This window comes from Giraffa tippelskirchi, chromosome 5 (genome assembly GCF_054371585.1).
Source record: "Giraffa tippelskirchi isolate mGirTip1 chromosome 5, T2T-mGirTip1v1.2.pri, whole genome shotgun sequence".
NCBI lineage: Eukaryota > Metazoa > Chordata > Mammalia > Artiodactyla > Giraffidae > Giraffa > Giraffa tippelskirchi.
In genome coordinates this window covers 101,179,243-101,197,526 of record NC_137279.1, presented here as the reverse complement: position 1 = coordinate 101,197,526, position 18,284 = coordinate 101,179,243, and the positions used below count along the sequence as shown (strand labels likewise).

At 47.9% G+C, this 18,284-nt stretch overlaps 1 protein-coding gene and 1 non-coding gene across 2 annotated transcripts in view; one reads left to right on the top strand and one right to left on the bottom strand.

The window, feature by feature from the left end:
* LOC145504747 (NBPF family member NBPF20-like) overlaps positions 1-18,284 on the bottom strand; it is a 532,650-nt gene that overhangs the window by 412,965 nt on the left and 101,401 nt on the right. The window lies entirely within an intron of this gene.
* LOC145508182 (U1 spliceosomal RNA) lies at positions 9,599-9,763 on the top strand. The gene has a single exon (XR_014055434.1). It is a non-coding gene; the product is annotated as a U1 spliceosomal RNA (small nuclear RNA).

Sequence of the window (18,284 nt, the reverse complement as noted above, 5' to 3'; positions counted from 1 at the left end):
ACAAGGGGTATCTACTCACAACGGCCCCTCCTGACCTGGAATGTGGAGTAACTCCTCTCGGCCCTCCTGTGCCCTCGCAGCCCCTGCCCCTTGGGCCTGGGTTAACTCCTCTCGCCGCAGCCCCCGGCCCGGCCTAGCCCCAGTCGACCGCCGCCCCCGGCCCCCGGCCCGGCCTAGCCCCAGTCGGGCGCCGCCCCCGGCCCCCGGCCCGGCCTAGCCCCTGTCGGCCGCCGCCCCCGGCCCCCGGCCCGGCCTAGCGCCTGTCGGCCGCCGCCCCCAGGCCCCGGCGCGGCCTAGCCCTCGTCGGCCGCCGCCCCCGGCCCCCGGCCCGGCCCGGCCTAGCCCCTGTCGGCCGCAGCCCCCGGCCCCCGGCCCCGCCCCCGTCGGCCGCCGCCCCGGCTCCCGGCCCTCGGCCCGGCCTAGCTCCTCTCGGCCACGCTTCCGCGCCGAGCCGTCCGTCGCTGCCTCCCCGCTTCCGCGCCCAGCCGTCCGTCGCAGCCGCCCCGCTTCCGCGCCCAGCCGTCCGACGCAGCGCCTCGCTTCCGCGCCCAGCCGTCCGACGCAGCGCCTCGCTTCTGCGCAGAGCCGTCCGACGCAGCCGCCTCGCTTCAGACTTAAATTGAAGCAAGTAGGGAAAACCACTAGTCCATTCAGGTATGACCTAGATCAAATCCCTTATGAGTATACACTAGAAGCGACAAATAGATTTAAGGGACTAGATCTGATAGACAGAATGCCTGATGAACTATGGACAGAGGTTCGTGACATTGTACAGGAGACAGGGATCAAGACCATCCCCATGGAAAAGACATGCAAAAAAGCAAAAGGGCTGTCTGAGGAGGCCTTACAGATAGCTGGGAAGAGAAGAGAAGCGAAAAGCAAAGGAGAAAAGGAAAGATATTCCCATCTGAATTCAGAGTTCCAAAGAATAGCAAGGAGAGAGAAGAAAGCCTTCCTCAGCAACCAGTGCAAAGAAATAGAGGAAAACAACAGATTGGGAAAGGCTAGAGATCTCTTCGAGAAAATTAGAGATACCAAAGGAACATTTCATGCAAAGATGGGCTCGATAAAGGACAGAAATGGTATGGACCTAAGAGAAGCAGAAGATCTTAAGAAGAGGTGGCAAGAATACACAGAAGAACTGTACAAAAAAGATCTTCACGACCCAGATAATCACGATGGTGTGATCACTCACCTAGAGCCAGACATCCTGGAATGTGAAGTCAAGTGGGCCTTACAAAGCATCACTACGAACAAAGCTAGTGGAGGTGATGGAATTCCAGTTGAGCTGTTTCAAATCCTGAAAGATGATGCTGTGAAAGTGCTGCACTGGATATGCCAGCAAATTTGGAAAACTCAGCAGTGGCCACAGGACTGGAAAAGGTCAGTTTTCGTTCCAATCCCAAAGAAAGGCAGTGCCAAAGAATGCTCAAACTACCGCACAATTGCACTCATCTCACATGCTAGTAAAGTAATGCTCAAAATTCTCCAAGCCAGGCTTCAGCAATACATGAACCGTGAACTTCCAGATGTTCAAGCTGGTTTTAGAAAAGGCAGAGGAACCAGACATCAAATTGCCAACATCCGCTGGATCATCGAAAAAGCAAGAGAGTTCCAGAAGAACATCTATTTCTGCTTTCTTGACTATGCCAAAGCCTTTGACTGTGTGGATCACAAGAAACTGTGGAAAACTCTGAAAGAGATGGGAATACCAGACCATCTGATCTGTCTCTTGAGAAACCTGTATGCAGGTCAGGAAGCAACAGTTAGAAATGAACATGGCACCACAGACTGGTTCCAAATAGGAAATGGAGTACGTCAAGGCTGCATATTGTCACCCTGCTTATTTAACTTCTGTGCAGAGTACGTCATGAGAAACGCTGGGCTGGAAGAAACACAAGCTGGAATCAAGATTGCTGGGAGGAATATCAATAACCTCAGATATGCAGATGACACCACCCTTATGGAAGAAAGCGAAGAAGAACCAAAGAGCCTCTTGATGAAAGTGAAAGAGGAGAATGAAAACGTTGGCTTCAAGCTCAACGTTCAGAAAGCTAAGATCATGGCATCTGGTCCCATCACTTCATGGGAAATAGATGGGGAAACAGTGGAAACAGTGTCAGACTTTATTTTGGGGGGCTCCAAAATCACTGCTGATGGTGATCGCAGCCATGAAATTAAAAGACGCTTACTCCTTGGAAGGAAGGTTGTGGCCAACCTAGATAGCGTATTTAAAAGCAGAGACATTACTTTGCCAACAAAGGTCCCTCTCGTCAAGGCTATGGTTTTTCCAGTGGTCAAGTATGGATGTGAGAGTTGGACGGTGAAGAAAGCTGAGCGCCGCAGAATTGATGCTTTTGAACTGTGGTGTTGGAGAAGACTCTTGAGAGTCCCTTGGACTGCAAGGAGATCCAATCAATCCATCCTAAAGGAGATCAGTCCTGGGTGTTCATTGGAAGGACTGATGTTGAAGCTGGAACTCCAATACTTTGGCCACCTCATGCGAAGAGTTGACTCATTGGAGAAGACCCTAATGCTGGGTAGGATTGGGGGCAGGAGGAGAAGAGGACGACAGAGGATGAGATGGTTGGATGGCATCACCGACTCGATGGACATGGGTTTGGGTAGACTCCGGGAGCTGGTGATGGACAGAGAGGCCTGGCGTGCTGCAATTCATGGGGTCGCAGAGAGTCGGACACGACTGAGCGACTGAACTGAACTGACTTCTGTGTCCTGGTCCTGTGATTGGCACGTGGTGGAGCCAGGTCTGCAGGGCCACCCCCAACCACTCACCGAGGTGGCCTTCCTGCCCACACTCTCTCCCAGGCTGCTAACATTTGGAGGCCAGAACGTTCACATGCCCTTATCTTCCCAACACCGCAGCAGCAGCTGCTGCGATTTAGGAATAAAGCCTCCTGAACAGCTCACCCAGGGCACGAGAAACATATGCAAAGAACCCAGGCGGAGGAGCCACAGGAAAGCCAGGTATTTGGCTTACCAAGCTTTATGGCCAGGAGGTGAGTCCTCAGGGTTTTCTGCTGGTTTGGGACAGTGTCTTTGGAGACAGAGAATGAGCCAACAGAGAGCCTCTGTTGCCCAAATGGGTCACTTACCTGCTTGCACATCCCGGGTCAGGCTTCGCCTCTAACGTCTACAGTCCAGGCCTGAAATCCACAACTCAGCTCTGCAATGAGAACGGAGTCCTTAGGGAAGAAAACCAGAGGCTTCAGCCTCAGCCCAGTCATATTTCCAGGGGTAGGAGGGCACTCCTAGATCCCTTTCCTCCCTGGCCACACCAATCACCAACTAGAGAAGCCAAGAGAGAAGGTGGAGAGAACAGAGCTACTCAGCCCACCAACCAGAACTCCCATAGCTTTTCTCACTCTAGAAAGGGCTATTGCCTGACAATCCCCAACCAAGGACCCTCAGACTCCTAGGCTTCAGGGAGGAGAAGCTTTAGGAAATCCACCACTTCTGTGCAACCCACTTGCAGATATTCAGTCATTAGCTATCAAGTTGGACACCATTCAGTGCTTGTCCTACCTGACCACAAGTCACAGCTAGTTTCCACCCAGGAAAGGGAGAACATGAGGCCGACATACCTTCTCAGGTTTCTCCAGAACTTGCTGAAGCTCCCTGTGTCCCTCCCATGCTGAAATGCTGGCTCCATATCTCCTCACTCACCTCCTTCCTACTTGTAGAGTGAGGCCTACTATGCAGGCCTGCAAGCCTGTAATTGCCCAGGTGCAACACCAAAGAAACACAGCCCATAGACAGTGACAGAGACAACAACCATTCAGTGGATAGAGAATCTTATAATTCCTAAACAAAGGGTCCTAGAGTGACATGCCCCAGTATTCAGCAAACAGCTGACAGAACAAGGCAGCGATCTTCACTGCTGGGGCCGAGGGCAGAATTGAGGGGAGACTACAACGTATAGGGACCATCGATGTCTGATTGGCTCACCAGTCACCAGGGAAACCAGAGGCTGGGGTCGGGGCAACCGCATAGTTGGTTACTGACTAAGCCGTATAATTAAGGGGCTACAAATCGGGAAAGCAGTATGGCAAGCCTGTATATTGTCACCCTGCTTATTTAACTTATTTGCAGAGTACATCATGAGAAATGCTGGGCTGGATGAATCACAAGCTGGAATTAAGATTGCCAGGAGAAATGTCAATAACCTCAGATATGCAGATGACACCACCCTTATGGCAGAAAGCAAAGAAGAACTAAAGAGCCTTTTGATGAAAGTGAAAGAGGAGAGTGGAAAAGGTGGCTTAAAACTCACTCTTCAGAAAACTAAGGTCATGGCATCTGGTCCCATCGCTTCATGGCAAATAGATGGGAAAACCATGGAAAGAGTGACAGACTTTAGTTTTAGGGCTCCAAATCACTGCAGATGGTGACTGCAGCCATGAAATTAAAAGACACTTGCTCCTTGGAAGAAAAGTTATGACCAACCTAGGCCGCATAGTATAAAACAGAGACATTACTTTGCCCACAAAGGTCCATCTAGTCAAAGCTATGGTTTTTCCAGTAGTCATGTATGCATGTGAGACTTGGACTATAAAGAGAGATGAGTGGTAAGGAATTTATGGTTTTGAACTGTGCTTTTGGAGAGGACTCTTGAGTGTCCCTTGGACTGCAAGGAGTTCCAACCAGTCCATCCTAACGTACGTCAGTCCTGAATATTCATTGGAAGGAGTGATGCTGAAGCCGAAACTTCAATACTTTGGCCGCCTGATTTGAAGAACTAGCTCATTTGAAAAAATCCTGATGTTTGAAAGATTGAAGGTGGGAGGAGCAGGGGATTTTGGAGGATGAGATGGTTGGATGGCATCACCATCTCAATGGACATGAGTTTGAGTAAACTCCAGGAGTTGGTGATGGCAGGGAGGCCTGGCGTGCTATAGTCAATGAGGTCACAAAGAGTCACGCATACCTGAGCAACTGGACTGAATTGAACTGATAATTAAGGGGATTGGATAGTCATGTGGGTGAAGGAATGGCTGGTGAAGGAGAATGAATAGATAGCAAGAGAACGGTCATTTTGAATGACTTGACCTTACAATTTTGTCTGGAGGTGCCAGCAAAATTTCCTTCAGTTTCCCCAAGACTGTCCACAGGGCACCCACTGCTGAGCCTCATTTCCTGTGCGGATGGAGTGGGGTTTGGATCCAACCTAAGTGTTGATTGGTTGAGTCAACAGATCAACATTAACAATTTTTATTTACAAATACTTACTGAATAATCATAGAAGATTCAGAATATGGTTCAAAAGGATTAAGTCCAGAATGAAAGAATGTTTATGGAAAAGGAAAAAGACACCAAAGAGATATTTCTAAATTAGCCTCCTCAAGCAAGAGATGTGAGAGGAAAGGTCACTGCTTGGGAAGATAACAAACCCATAGAAAAGGGAGAAGGCAGAACTACTAAACTACCAGGGCTTCCCTGGTGGCTCAGTGGTAAAGATCCAGGAAAGGGAGGAACACGAGGACTATGAACATTCTCAGGTTTCTGCCAATGCAGGGTAGGAGGCACAGGTTCAATACCTGGGTTGGGAAGATCCCCTGGAGGAAGAAATAACAAACCAATCCCATATTCTTGCCTGGAGAGTCCTATGGACAAACGAGCCTGGCGGGCTACAGTCCATGGGGTAGAAAAGAGTCAGACAGGAACACGCACCTATGCACCCTTACATAAACAAAGCCAGGATGGTAAATGTGGTCCTTCCGTGGAACTTGCCTTATAAAGAAGGTGGCACCAACATTTTAAGTTGTCTGGGATCTTGAGAACCAGACGTGCTCCATCCACGTCCAGAGCTCCTGACTTTTGGTCACCTATCCCTGGGGTTGACCTAAGGCCTGTGCTGCCTTAGTTGCCTGGGGAGGTGGAGCCATCTTACTCCGTCCACTCCAGACAAGAATCTAACCAGAAAGAAATGTATTTGTGCTTCTCGGCCTGGTGGAAAAGATTCCCTCATCTTCCTCTCAGACTGCTCAGCCCTCTCCTTTGCTGGCCTGCTTTGTGTGGGAGTGGGAGGGGGATATGGTAGTGGGAGTGATCCAAGAGGAGCAGCAAGAGGGAGGAGGAGTGAGAACAATAAAACACTGGTGAGGTGCTAGTGAGGACAGGGAGGAGAAGGGAAAACAGAGGCAGAATAAGGAGGAGGATGAGCAGAGCTTGAATGCCAAGGTGCTCTAGTCTCTGGTCCCAGAATGGCAGCTGCCCTCTCTTGAACTTCCCTTGAGTTTATCCTGGACACACACAGTGGGCATCCACACACACACACACACACACACACACACACACACACACACGCACACACCCCAGCTGCTCTCACATCCTCCAATCTTCTTTATTCACAGAAGAGCAGCCTCTCAGCCCCCGCCCCCTCCCACCCCCAGATTCTGGGAGTTCTTTCCTTTTTCCCCGAGCCTCTGCAGAATTAGGCACAGATTCTTCATCAGCACCCAAACCCTTGTCTACGGTTGTGGAGAGTCCAGAGCATAGAAATCATCCGGTAGAAGAGGAAATGCAGGCCACATGGGGTATTGGGTCACCCCGCAGAATGACCAGCTGTCCCAGGCCATTCTGGGTTGTTATTTTTGAAGATGTCAAACTCATTCAAAAGAAACTCCAAGATCCTTGTTGCAGGCCATTGCTGCATGTAGCAAATTATGCTGTGCTGCGTGCTGTGCTTAGGTGCTCAGTCATGTCCAAATATGCTATGAAATCTCAAACCGGGTGATGACTGCTTGTTTGAAACTCATGGATAAGGCTTTAAAAGGCAAAGCAGGTGGTGAGTGCTAATTACTGGGAATCAACAAGACTGGGGCAGATCCCAAAAAGGGCTAGGTAGGAGAAGCTGCTTAGGTCAATGACTAATTGACCTCCTATATTAGTCAGCTTGGGCTTCAAGAAAAAATGCTATGGATTGGGTGGCTTGACCCGAAATCTGTTTTCTCACAGTTCTGAGAAGTCCAAGATCATGGTTGGAACTTCTCAGCAATTCAGTTTCTGGTGCAAGCTCCCTTCCTGGCTTGCAGATAGTCCTGGCCTGGCTGGGTCCTCACAAGGTCTTTCCTTGTTGCTTGAGCTGGGGTAGGGCAGGGGCCCAAGCTCTCTGCTATCACTTCATTTAAGGATACATCCTATCAGATCAGGGCCCCAAAGCTATGATCTCATTTAAATTTCATTACATCCTTCAAAGTTCCTTCCCTAGATACAGCTTCACTGGGGATTAGTGTCCAAGATATGAATGTGTGGGGGGTGAGGGGAGGGAAACACATATACTCAGCTCCTAACACCCTCCCCAGCCTCCTCCCCCCATGAAGGCATTTGCAGCTCTCAGCTCTGATCCCTGGGAACTGCCCAGGCACTGGGTCCTCAGATTCCTCTCCCCACAGACATGTTCCTTCTCTCTCTCTGACTCACATGCCTCAGTACAGGGCCCAGCTGTTGACTGCTGACCCTCAGAAACAGTGGACTGACTTGCTTTCACCTGGATCACTTTCAGAATGGAGCAGCCACCACTGACTGATATGCTTGCAGAAATGTGTTCACTCTGGAGCCTGGCTGTGGTGGTAGACTAATGCTTCCCCAAAGATGTCCACAACTGGGCCCCTGGAGTTTGTGATTATGTTACTTGACATGGCAAAAGAGACTTTGTTGGTGTGATTAAATTAAGCATCTTGAGATGGGGGCTCCATGGAAACACAAAGGTTCATATAGACAAAAGAAGGAGACTTGGTGTCAGAATAATGTGTTGTGAGAAGAACGTGATCAGCTGTAATTAGCTTTGAAGATCAAAGGGGCCTAGGAGAGTAGAATGTAGGCATCTTCTAGAGGCTGGACAAGGCAAAGAAAGATTCTCCAGGAAGAATCACCACAACCCAACTGTCACTTTGATTTCTGCCCAGGGAGATGCATCTTGGATTTCTGATCTCCAGAGTCAGAAAATAATGAATGTGTGTTGTTTTAAGCCGCTAAGTGTGTAGGAACATATTAAGTAGCAATAGGAAACTCCTACAGTGGACAGCGGTGGGTAAAGAATACTTAAAGTCAGTGTGCAGGACGAGTCGTGTCAGCTGTTCAAAGAAAGGCCAGTTCTTCCTGCAAGTGACCTGGGTGCCGAGTTCAAGATTCTCCCTCCAGGCTAGTCCCCTTCCCCCTGAAGCCAAATGCACTTCAAGGATCAAGTTCCTCCACTCCTTGGTCTCTGGTCTGAAAGGCAAGCTGGTTGCCTTCTCCAGCCTTCCCACTCCCTGCCCTCAGGTCTAACCCACTCTTACCCAGTAAGAGAAAACAAACAAACCTCATTCTTTAAGCAAACACGTCATCTTTCTATCCCTTATTTGGGTCATCAGCTTCTTTTTCAGAATCTTCCACTTTTGTATTCTGTATGGTGAGAAAAGGAAAAACATGGCCCCTGGGAGACCATGAGGATGAAGTCAGAAGGTGCACAGAAAATGCACCAAGTAGAACTTTGAGATCTAACTCTTGGCAGCTACAAACTGCCACTTGCCATCTACCTTTACAAGGTTTAATGCTGCAGCTGTTGATTTTCAACACCCCCTGAAAGGAGTTCAGGGTGGAGAGCCGAAAGGAGCCCACTCTGTGCTGTGGGAAAAACTGGCAGAACAAGTCTTCAGATAGTGATGTATTTTCAGGAGCCGATTTTATGACCCAAATATCTCCTAGTACCTAGAAAAGCACAAAAATCCTTCACGGTGACATGCGATCCTCACGACTAGCAGTAACCTTCTGCAAAACATCTGCACTTGAATGCATGTCCTCTCCCTTCACCAAGATCACACATACACTGACCTTCGCCCCTGCCTTTGTGGAGCAAGTTCTCAGAGCTATCTGAGATGCTGCCTCCTGAGCTCCTCATTTTGCCCCCAATAATACTTGAACTCACAACTCTCACGCTGTGCATTTTTGAAAGTTAGCACCCTGACTCTATATGCCTACACACATAACACATACTCACGCTTTATTTTGTTCCTACAAATATATATTTACATCCATTGTTTTACAACTTATTATTTCTTAAAACAAAATTGGATCAGCATAACAGAGGGCCACAGAATTACTATTCTCAGCGTGTCACCCAGAACAAAGGTTAAGAATACAAAGAGGCTGGCTAAATTCCCCTCCATCTCAACTAAAGAAGAAAGGGTCTGTTTCCACTGATTTCTGGGCTCCCTAAGCTGTGGGGAATCATGACGTCCCTTCTCCTTCAGCAGCCGGCTTGCCCATTGGTCCTCTCAGCAGGGGTGGGAGGGGAGATGAGGGGCCTGGGACAGGGCGTGGGTTGGAGGAGAGGAACCGCCTTACAGGTCCTGAATGGGGTGGGCTTATGTAAATTTGCAGCGGAAGCGGTACAGTTCCCGGCCTGCCATTTTGCCGGTTGTGGGAAGTTTTTCCGAGATACTCTTGAATTTTATTAGAAGAGTTGTTAGGAGTGCCTGAGAGGCGCGAGAAACGATGGGGTGCGGAGGGTGGCGGAAGAGATGGCGGCAATAGCAAAGTGAGCGTGTGCGAAAGTGTACGGGTGTGAGGCTGTACGGGCGGCCGGCCAAGACTTTCCGTACTTAGCTGGCAGAGAAGATAGCACGATCGCGAAGGTGGTTCTCCCAGAGCGAGAGTCACCCATTCTACGGCGGGTGTGTTGACCTCTGCGATTTCCCCGAATGGGGGGAAAGGCGACTGCGTAATTTGTGGTAGTGGGGGACTGCGTGCGCGCCTTCTCTTGGTAACTGCGGTCTTAACGATAGAAGTGATTTCTACTTGAGCGTGTTTTTTTCGGGGCTCAGGCGATAGTAAACCATCTCTCGGTAATACAGAAGACCCTCGGAAAAATTTTTCTAGAATAAAAAATGGCATTTCGCTCCAATGCCGTACTTTGGGAAAGCTCAAGAACGGAAGGGAGAGCCTTGTAGGCTACAGTCCGCGAGGTGGCAGTGTTCAGCTGAGCAGTGCAGGCACTCTTCCCTCCAGCTTAATTTAGTTCTTCTGTGTCTGATGGTCTCGATTCCAGCTTAATTTAGTTCTTGTGTGTCTGAGGGTCTCGAACCATCCCAGCTTCCGTCGTTCTCTTCTTTCCACCTTCAATGTTTCCCAGCATCAGTTCAGTTCAGTCACTCAGTCGTGTCCGACTCTTTGGGACCTCATGAATTGCAGCACGCCAGGCCTCCCTTCCCTCACCAGCTCCCGGAGTTTACCCAAACCCGTGTCCACCGAGTCGCTGATGCCATCCAACCATCTCATTCTCTCTCGTCCCCTTCTTCTCCTGCGCCCAATCCTTCCCAGCGTTAGGCTCTTTTCCAATGAGTCAACTCGTCGCACGAGGTGACCAAAGTATTGGATTTTCGGCTTCAACATCAGTCCTTCCAATGAACACCCAGGACTGATCTTTAGGATGGACTGGGCGGATCTTCTTGCAGTCCAAGGGACTCTCAAGAGTCTTCTCCAACACCACAGTTCACAAGCATCAATTCTGCGGCGCTCAGCTTTCTTCACCGTCCAACTCTCACATCCATACGTGACCACTGGAAAAACCATAGCCTTGACTAGACGGACCTTTGTTGGAAGAGTAATGTCTCTGCTTTTCAATATGCTATCTAGGTTGGTCATAACCTTCCTTCCAAGCATCAGGGTCCTTTCCAATGAGTCCAGGAGGTACCTCAAAGGTTGTATCTTGTCAGCCTATTTACGTGCAGAGTACATCATATAAAGTACAAGACTGGGTATGCGGATGACACCATCCTTATGGCAGAAAGCAGAAAAAGCGAGAGTGAAAACAGTTGGCTTAAACCTCAACATGCAAAAGACAAAAATCACGATATCTGGTCCCATCAGTTCAGTTCAGTTCATTCGCTCAGTGGTGTCCAACTCTTTGCGACCCCGTGAACGCCAAGCCGCCCTGTCCACCACCAACTCCCAGAGTCCACCCAAACCCATGTCCATAGATTCGGTGATGCCATCCAAGCATCTCATCCTCTGTCGTCCCCTGCTCCTCCTGCCCTCAATCTTTCCCTGCATCAGGGTCTTTTCAAATCAGTTGGTGACAGGTGGAGGAAACGAGGGAAACAGTGACAGACTTCTTTACTTAGGCTCCAAAGTCACTGCAGAGGGTGACTGCAGCCATGAAATTAAAAGACGCTAGCTCCTTGGAAGAAAAGCTACTGCAAACCTAGACAGTGTATTAGAAAGCAGAGACATTAATTTGCCAAGAAACGTCCCTCTAGTCGAAGCTATAGTTTTTCCAGTGGTCATGGATGGATGTGAGTTGAATCATAAAGAAGAAGAAATGAAGTTGCTCACTCCTGTGCGACTCTGCCATTCCACAGGCTGTAGCCTACCAGGCTCCTCTGAAGCAAGAGTACTGGAATGGGTTGCCATTTCCTTCTCCAGGGGATCTTCCCGACTTGGGGATCAAACCCAGGTCTCCTGCATTGCAGGCAGATGCTTTACCCTCTGAGCCACCAGGGAAGCCCAAAGAAGGCTGAGCGCAAAGAATTCATGCTTTTGAACTGGAGTGTTGGAGGAGACTCTTGGACTGCAAGATCAAACCAGTCAATCCTAAAGGAAATCAGTCCTGAATATTCATTAGAAGGACTGATGCTGAAGCTGAATCTCCAATAATTTGGCTACCTGGTGCGAAGGGCCAACTCACTAGAAAAGACCCTGGTGCTGGGAAAGGTTGAAGGCAAGAGGAGAAGAGGACAACAGAGGATGAGAGGGTTGGATGGCATTACCAATTCAGTGGACATAAGTTTGAGTAAGGTCTGGGAGGTGGTGAAGGGCGGGGAAGCCTGGCGTTCTGCAGTCCGTGGGGTCGAAATGAGTCGGACACGACAGAGCGGCTGAACAACAAAACAGACCCATACTTTGCACCGCTCAACGCTTACAGAATTTGGCACATTTGAACAGTCCTGTTACTGCTGTAAACCGTTCTTTGTGCCTAACTCATTTGGGCTCGCAGTTCCTCCACCGGCATGGTGCAACGGTTTGGGAAGGCGGATCCCTGGCTTCTGGTCTGGTTCCGACCAGAGCAAAGGTCATGTCTCCTCACAAAGCCGGTGGTGGCCCGCGAGTCTACCCTTGGACCTGGGGTACCAGGCATGGGACATCCCACGAAACCTCAAAGGCTCTTCTGAGGACGTGCAGAGTTCTCAGGGCAGCGGGAAGAGGACACTTGCAAAGAGGGAAGGGACTTTTTTTTTTCCTGGCGGGAATTTTACCTCAGGGCAGAAAACTCTAGAAATGCCGGCAGAGCAGATGCATTTGGGGGAGGCCTAAAAGCCCCTCCCCGTCGCTCACCCGGAATGGGTCTCCTCCCATTCCACCATGTCCAAAGCTGTAGAGACGGCCGCCGGCCGGCGAGTCAGGCGCCCCCTGGCGTCGTGGAGGAAGCGGCAGGCGGCGGAGTGACGAGAGCGCCGGGAGGGAGGAGGTCCTGGGACCGCGCGGCTGAGAGCCACACGGCTCAGCGGCGGGAGAGCGAGAAGGTCGTGTTTCCACGGTGTAGTGGTCAGCACTTTGGACTCTGACTCCAGCGATCCGAGTTCGAGTCTCGCTGGGACCTTTCTCTTTAGGCCGCACGCAGAGTCTTTTACTGGCGCAGCCGGAACTCAGTCTCCCCCTGAAAGCGAACTCGCGCTTCAGATGCGCGCTGAGTGGACCTACTCTTCCGCCCCAGCGCCCAACTCGTTCTGCTCTCGGGACCAGGACGCCTAGGTCCCGCGAAGGAGGCCCTGGGCCCCCGTGATCTGCCACCTCCCCCTCAGCAGTCGAGATCTGAGACCTGCTGCTCTGAGAGGCGCAGACCTGTGGACAATGGAGGGGGCGGGGCGGGGGACCAGCCCCTGGCGTCCCCGCAGGACCCTGCGGCTCTGCCGCTCAATGGTCCTCGGAGGCCCGGCCCCCGCCCTCTCCCAACTCGTTCTGCTCTCGGGACCAGAACGCCTAGGTCCCGCGAAGGAGGCCCTGGGCCCCCGTGATCTGCCACCTCCCCCTCAGCAGTCGAGATCTGAGACCTGCTGCTCTGAGAGGCGCAGACCTGTGGACAATGGAGGGGGCGGGGCGGGGGACCAGCCCCTGGCGTCCCCGCAGGACCCTGCGGCTCTGCCGGTCAATGGTCCTCGGAGGCCCGGCCCCGCCAACAGAGGGCGCGGCGACCGAACCACTGCCACCCCCTGTCGGGTCACCCTGGGTCTTAGGGTAAAAGGCAGAAGCTGCGCCCACTGAGTCCTGCCCCACGAGGGGGCTTCGGACCGCACGTCTTGGCCCTGTGAATAATGGTCCGGGGGCTGTGATGTCATTGACCAGCCAGGGTGACAGCTTTCTGGGCGGGGTTCCAGACCTGAATGGGAAGTACTATATTTTATTCAGGTACCCTATTATTCGCAGTTTTGATTGATCCTGTTCCAGAACTTCTCGCTCTTAAGTCTCCTTTGGACAGGAAAAACCGCTGTTAGGCTAAGACTTGAACCTTGACTCCAGGAAATCTTGGCCTTTCATCCCAAACTCAGCCAGGAAGAAGAGTCTGGGCAGTGTATTCCAGCGTCTGAGATCAGGGGTCGCTCACCCAGTTCCACCCAGGCCTTTGAGACATTTGCAGACCTTATAGGGCTAGAATAGTGAATACAGACTATTTAGTTAGATTTGAGTTGGAAACAGCATTCACTTTCTATCATTATAAAATTGATGTTTTAAATGTCACTTCTAGACATTGGAAACACGATGTAACTTTTGTGGAACAACCATATGGATGAGAACTATAAAACAATAATTTATACGTACCCTGGAACAGTTACAAAATTTCAAAAACAAACTCTTTCCTTAATTGTGTTATTATTGGCATTGTTGGTATTTATTCTTTTTTTTTTTTTTATAAATTTTTCTTATTCCAAATGATGTGGGGATAAGCAAAGGAGATGGTATGAAATCTTGTATTTCCTTTACTCCCAGTGCCCTTAAACACAAAAACACTGGTGTATGGAAAAGAGTCAGATGAAAGATAAACATTCAGTAAAGCCTGACGTTCTGAATTTGAGTATGTACATTCATACAAAGATGAGTATGTATTTCCTAGCTCTGTCCACTGCAAACGCCTAGAAATCAACCAAATCCAGTAAGCATCTTAAGGTTACAATTGGATTTGGGAATAACATTTTGCACAAACAGAAACCAGAGATTCTTAGAAAAATGACTGAGTCCAGGTGAGGAGCAGAAAATCTTCAGGATAAAAGAGAAGCACCTCTTCATACTGTTATCAAGAAAGGTCTCAAATACTATTAGAAACTTTTCAAAAGAATTGAGGAGCCAGCTTAAAGTCACGTTCACTGCCAAAAGAGAGATAATTGGAGTATTGGTAAGAGCTATATTGCAATGAATTGAACTACTTCACGGTGTTTGCAAGTTTGAATTCATATTAGCACACAGGGGTAAAAAAGAAATAAAGGAATCGGTGACCACAGAGGATTCTTGGGGAAATGCTCATTAAGCTGCAGTTTTCTTTACAGAAGCTACCACTAAGTAACTACATAGTATTTGGTCTTTAGGAGAAGTTTCTTTTCATGCAAGTATTCCAGTTAAATACTACATGATGATGCAATATCACCACTTAGTGCCACATAATCAGTTAATGGATTGAGAAGTCTTGAACTGAAAGGACTGGTAATACTATTTGAAGAAACACACAGAACTTGATGGGCCTCCTCCTCAGAGAGTGCACACCACTTCTGAAGAAGTCTTGCTAGGACTGCAAGTGTGAATCTCATCAGTCTCTGCATCTACAGGTCCAAACTAGGGACCACTAGACATATGGCTGTCAAATAGTTACAAAGGAGTAGGACGGAGGACCTGGATTTTAATTTATAATTCATGTGAGTGTAACCTTAAAAGTTGGAGACATGCACAATATTTTTCTATTAAACACAACTTGAAAACATTGGTAGAATTGTATTTCCTTTGTGTGTGCGCTCAGTCGCTCAGTCTTATCCAACTGTTTTGGGCCCATGGATCATATCTCGCCAGGCTCCTCTGTCCATGGGATGTCCCAGGCTAGAATACTGGAGTGGGTTGCCATTTTCTATTCCAGAGGATCTTCGTGACCCAGGGATTGAATCTGCGTTTCTTGTGTCTCCGGCATTGGTAGGCGAGTTCTTGGGAAGCCCCATATTTCCTTTAAAGTATATATAGCATTATCAGCTATGTAGGAGATTATTTTTCCATTATTGTGTTCTTATACTTTTTAGTTGTCAATGTGGTTGCTAGAAAATTTTAAACTACGTGTGTGACTTGCATCTTTGTTACATTACAGCACTGCTCTATATTCTACCACCAAAAAGGAAGAATGAAGGAGAGAAACATTTATTAAAGTACCTAGTATACAATTTAGACTGTGGGAATGCTACAGAAAAACCAAGTCCGTTTCTTCAACAAATGAATGAGTTAAAGCGGAAATCAGGACAGCAATAGACCAAGAGAGATGGAGAGTGAGTGAGAGAGAGAGCAAGGAAGGGAGGAAGGAAAGAAGAAATTGAAGGTAAGCATACATGTAAGAGACTTAAATGCTTTATCTTAGTGATTATACTTTGTGGACTTTATTTGCCTCCAAAAAAGAATACTAACGTAGAAACAATAATGGAGGAGGGGGGCTTCCCTGGTTAAGAATTTGCCTAGCAGTGCGGAGGACACGGGTTTGATCCCTGGTCCAGGAAGATCCCACATGCTGTGGGGCAACGAAGCCCACAAGCCGCAACAACTGAGCACATGGGCAGCAACTCCTGAAGCCCAAGAAACCGGCAAACCACAACAAGAGAGTGGCTCCCCCTCTCCACAGCTAGACAAACCCTGCGCCACGCTATGAAGACCCAGGGCGGCCATAAAGAAAGAAAGAAATTAAAAAAAAAAAACCTATGTGATCAAATAAGCTGAAAAAATGCTGCATGGTAGACAATGGAACATTTGAATAGTCTTTCATGATATTAAAGATTTTGAATTAATTTATGATTATAATGCCGTGATGATATACTTTCAAAAAGAGTTCTCATTTAGGGGAAACACGCAGACATAATTATAGATGAAACATGATGTCTGAGATTTCCTTTTAAAAAGACAGGAAAAGGTAAGTGCATGGATTGTAGTACGACAGTATAAGCTGGTAATTGTAGACCATGCTTGACAAAGATGGGAGGGTTCTGTTGTGTCTATTTTGTGTACTATTCAAATTTGAGATTTGAAAAAGAATGATAGGAGAACACAGGTCCACCTAGAATAATAGCAGCTGAATCTCTCAACATACAATTCCAAGGGCTAGGGACTAACAGAGAGAGTCAAGGACACCATTCAAAACCCTGCGCCAAACAACCAGGGACCAGAGAACACTGTGGACAGGACTTGGTTTGTATTCAGCTGGGTCTGGGAGGCACACAGCAGCGGAGAGATCAACAAACACCCTGCACATAGGGCAGAGCACGGCACGGAGGAGGACTCCCGACAGAGCTCAGGTAAAATAACTCACAGAAAGAGCATGTGGATAAACTCAGGGGGATGTCTGAGACCTGGTTGGCTCTAGCTCTGGTGACTGGGGAATTGATAGGAAGGGGTTCAACAGTGCAGAGAACCAGAGGGTGACAATCTTGAGGAGGCACAATTACTGGGATCAGGTGTGAGACCAAGCTGAAGGGAGCATCCTTTGGACACTCGTGGTGATGAAAAAAGAATGGTGCAACTGGCAGAAATTAAAGGTCCTACTGGAAGAAACAGAATCCCCAAATCAAGAGACACACCATGCCTTTCCCCCAAGCCTTAACTCTGCTAGAGTAATTGCACAAGACAGACCTAGAACAAAGAAATCAGCTAAGCCACTCACAGCACTAACCCCTTCTGACCTGGAACAACTGTTTCTCATTCAGGTAACCTAGTCATGTGAAAATGAAAACTATAGAGCAGACATTTCTTCCAAGGTGACAGAAGAAAAAAGTGTAAAATGAGAGTCAAAAATTTCAGCAAATGAAAAGATTGCCTCAAAATCAATCAAAACACATTGGAAAATGTAAAATGGCATCCATATTTTGAATTGATCTGAACAAAGCATTCAAAGATACATACACATGGAAAAAACTTCAATATTTTATGTAAGAAACACAGAACGTGAGATACAAGTGCGCAGGAAAGAAGAAATGAGAAATTGGAACTGGCAGAGATTTAAAAAATTGAAGGTAAAGAAAATCCTTTGAAAAAAAAGGCTAAATGACAAGGTACATAGAGAACATATTTATCGAAACGTATCAGGGACACTGCATGAAAAATGAAAGCATCAAACAGAATAGAAATGAACAAAAGATAGTGAGAAAGGATCAGAGAGAAAGTCATAGAGACCTAGGGGAAATAGACCTGGAACGGTCAGTTCTAAGACCTATCCTAGTAGAGCTGAGAGACTTTTTTTGAAAAAGAAAAATGGTCCTGAAGCTCCAGACCACCCTTTGCCCTCAGTGAAGAAAAATCAATTTACATTCTGCATCTCAGCAGAACTTATAAAGTAAACATTATTTTTTTAAAAAAGTCAATAGAACTCATTGTGGACAAGTTCTTTATATTTAGCCAAGCTGTCTGTGCTGTATTAAAGCAACAGAAAACAAGTATTAAACATATCAAACTTAAGGAATCCTCAGTCCATCATGAGAAATCTTTAAAGACAAACTCTGCTCATCAAGAATTGACAGGAAACTATGGGTTTTGTACATCTGGTCATCACTGAATATATGTGATTGTAGATTTAAGCCACTGTGTCGTGGGCCCTGCCCTGGGCGCAGCCTAGGTACACCCTCAAACTTCTGCAGGGAGGCTGCTAGTACTCCCAGAGTGGGACAGCCATCTTGTGCCACCAGGGGGTCGAAAGGACCCAGTGGGCCCCTCCTCCAGCTCCTACCTCTATCCTACCAATTAGCACATTAAAAAAAAAAAAAGCTAGGAAAAATACAGTATATAAAGGGTAAGACAGAAGGAAAAAGCAGAACAATGTCCTTGATCTTCACAGTAGTAAAAAGTTGATGTTGATAGATAACATTTAAAATGTTTTAAATATTAGAAATGAGACAAAATACTAAAGGACTAACGTGTCAGAAATTTTAGTGCACTAACTAGCTACCAGGCCTTCCAAATCCCAAGCAAAACACACAGACACAAACAAATATGCATACACAAATAAAATAAAATAACAGAGAAAGAAACACAGAAGATACAATCTACTACAAATGGTAAAC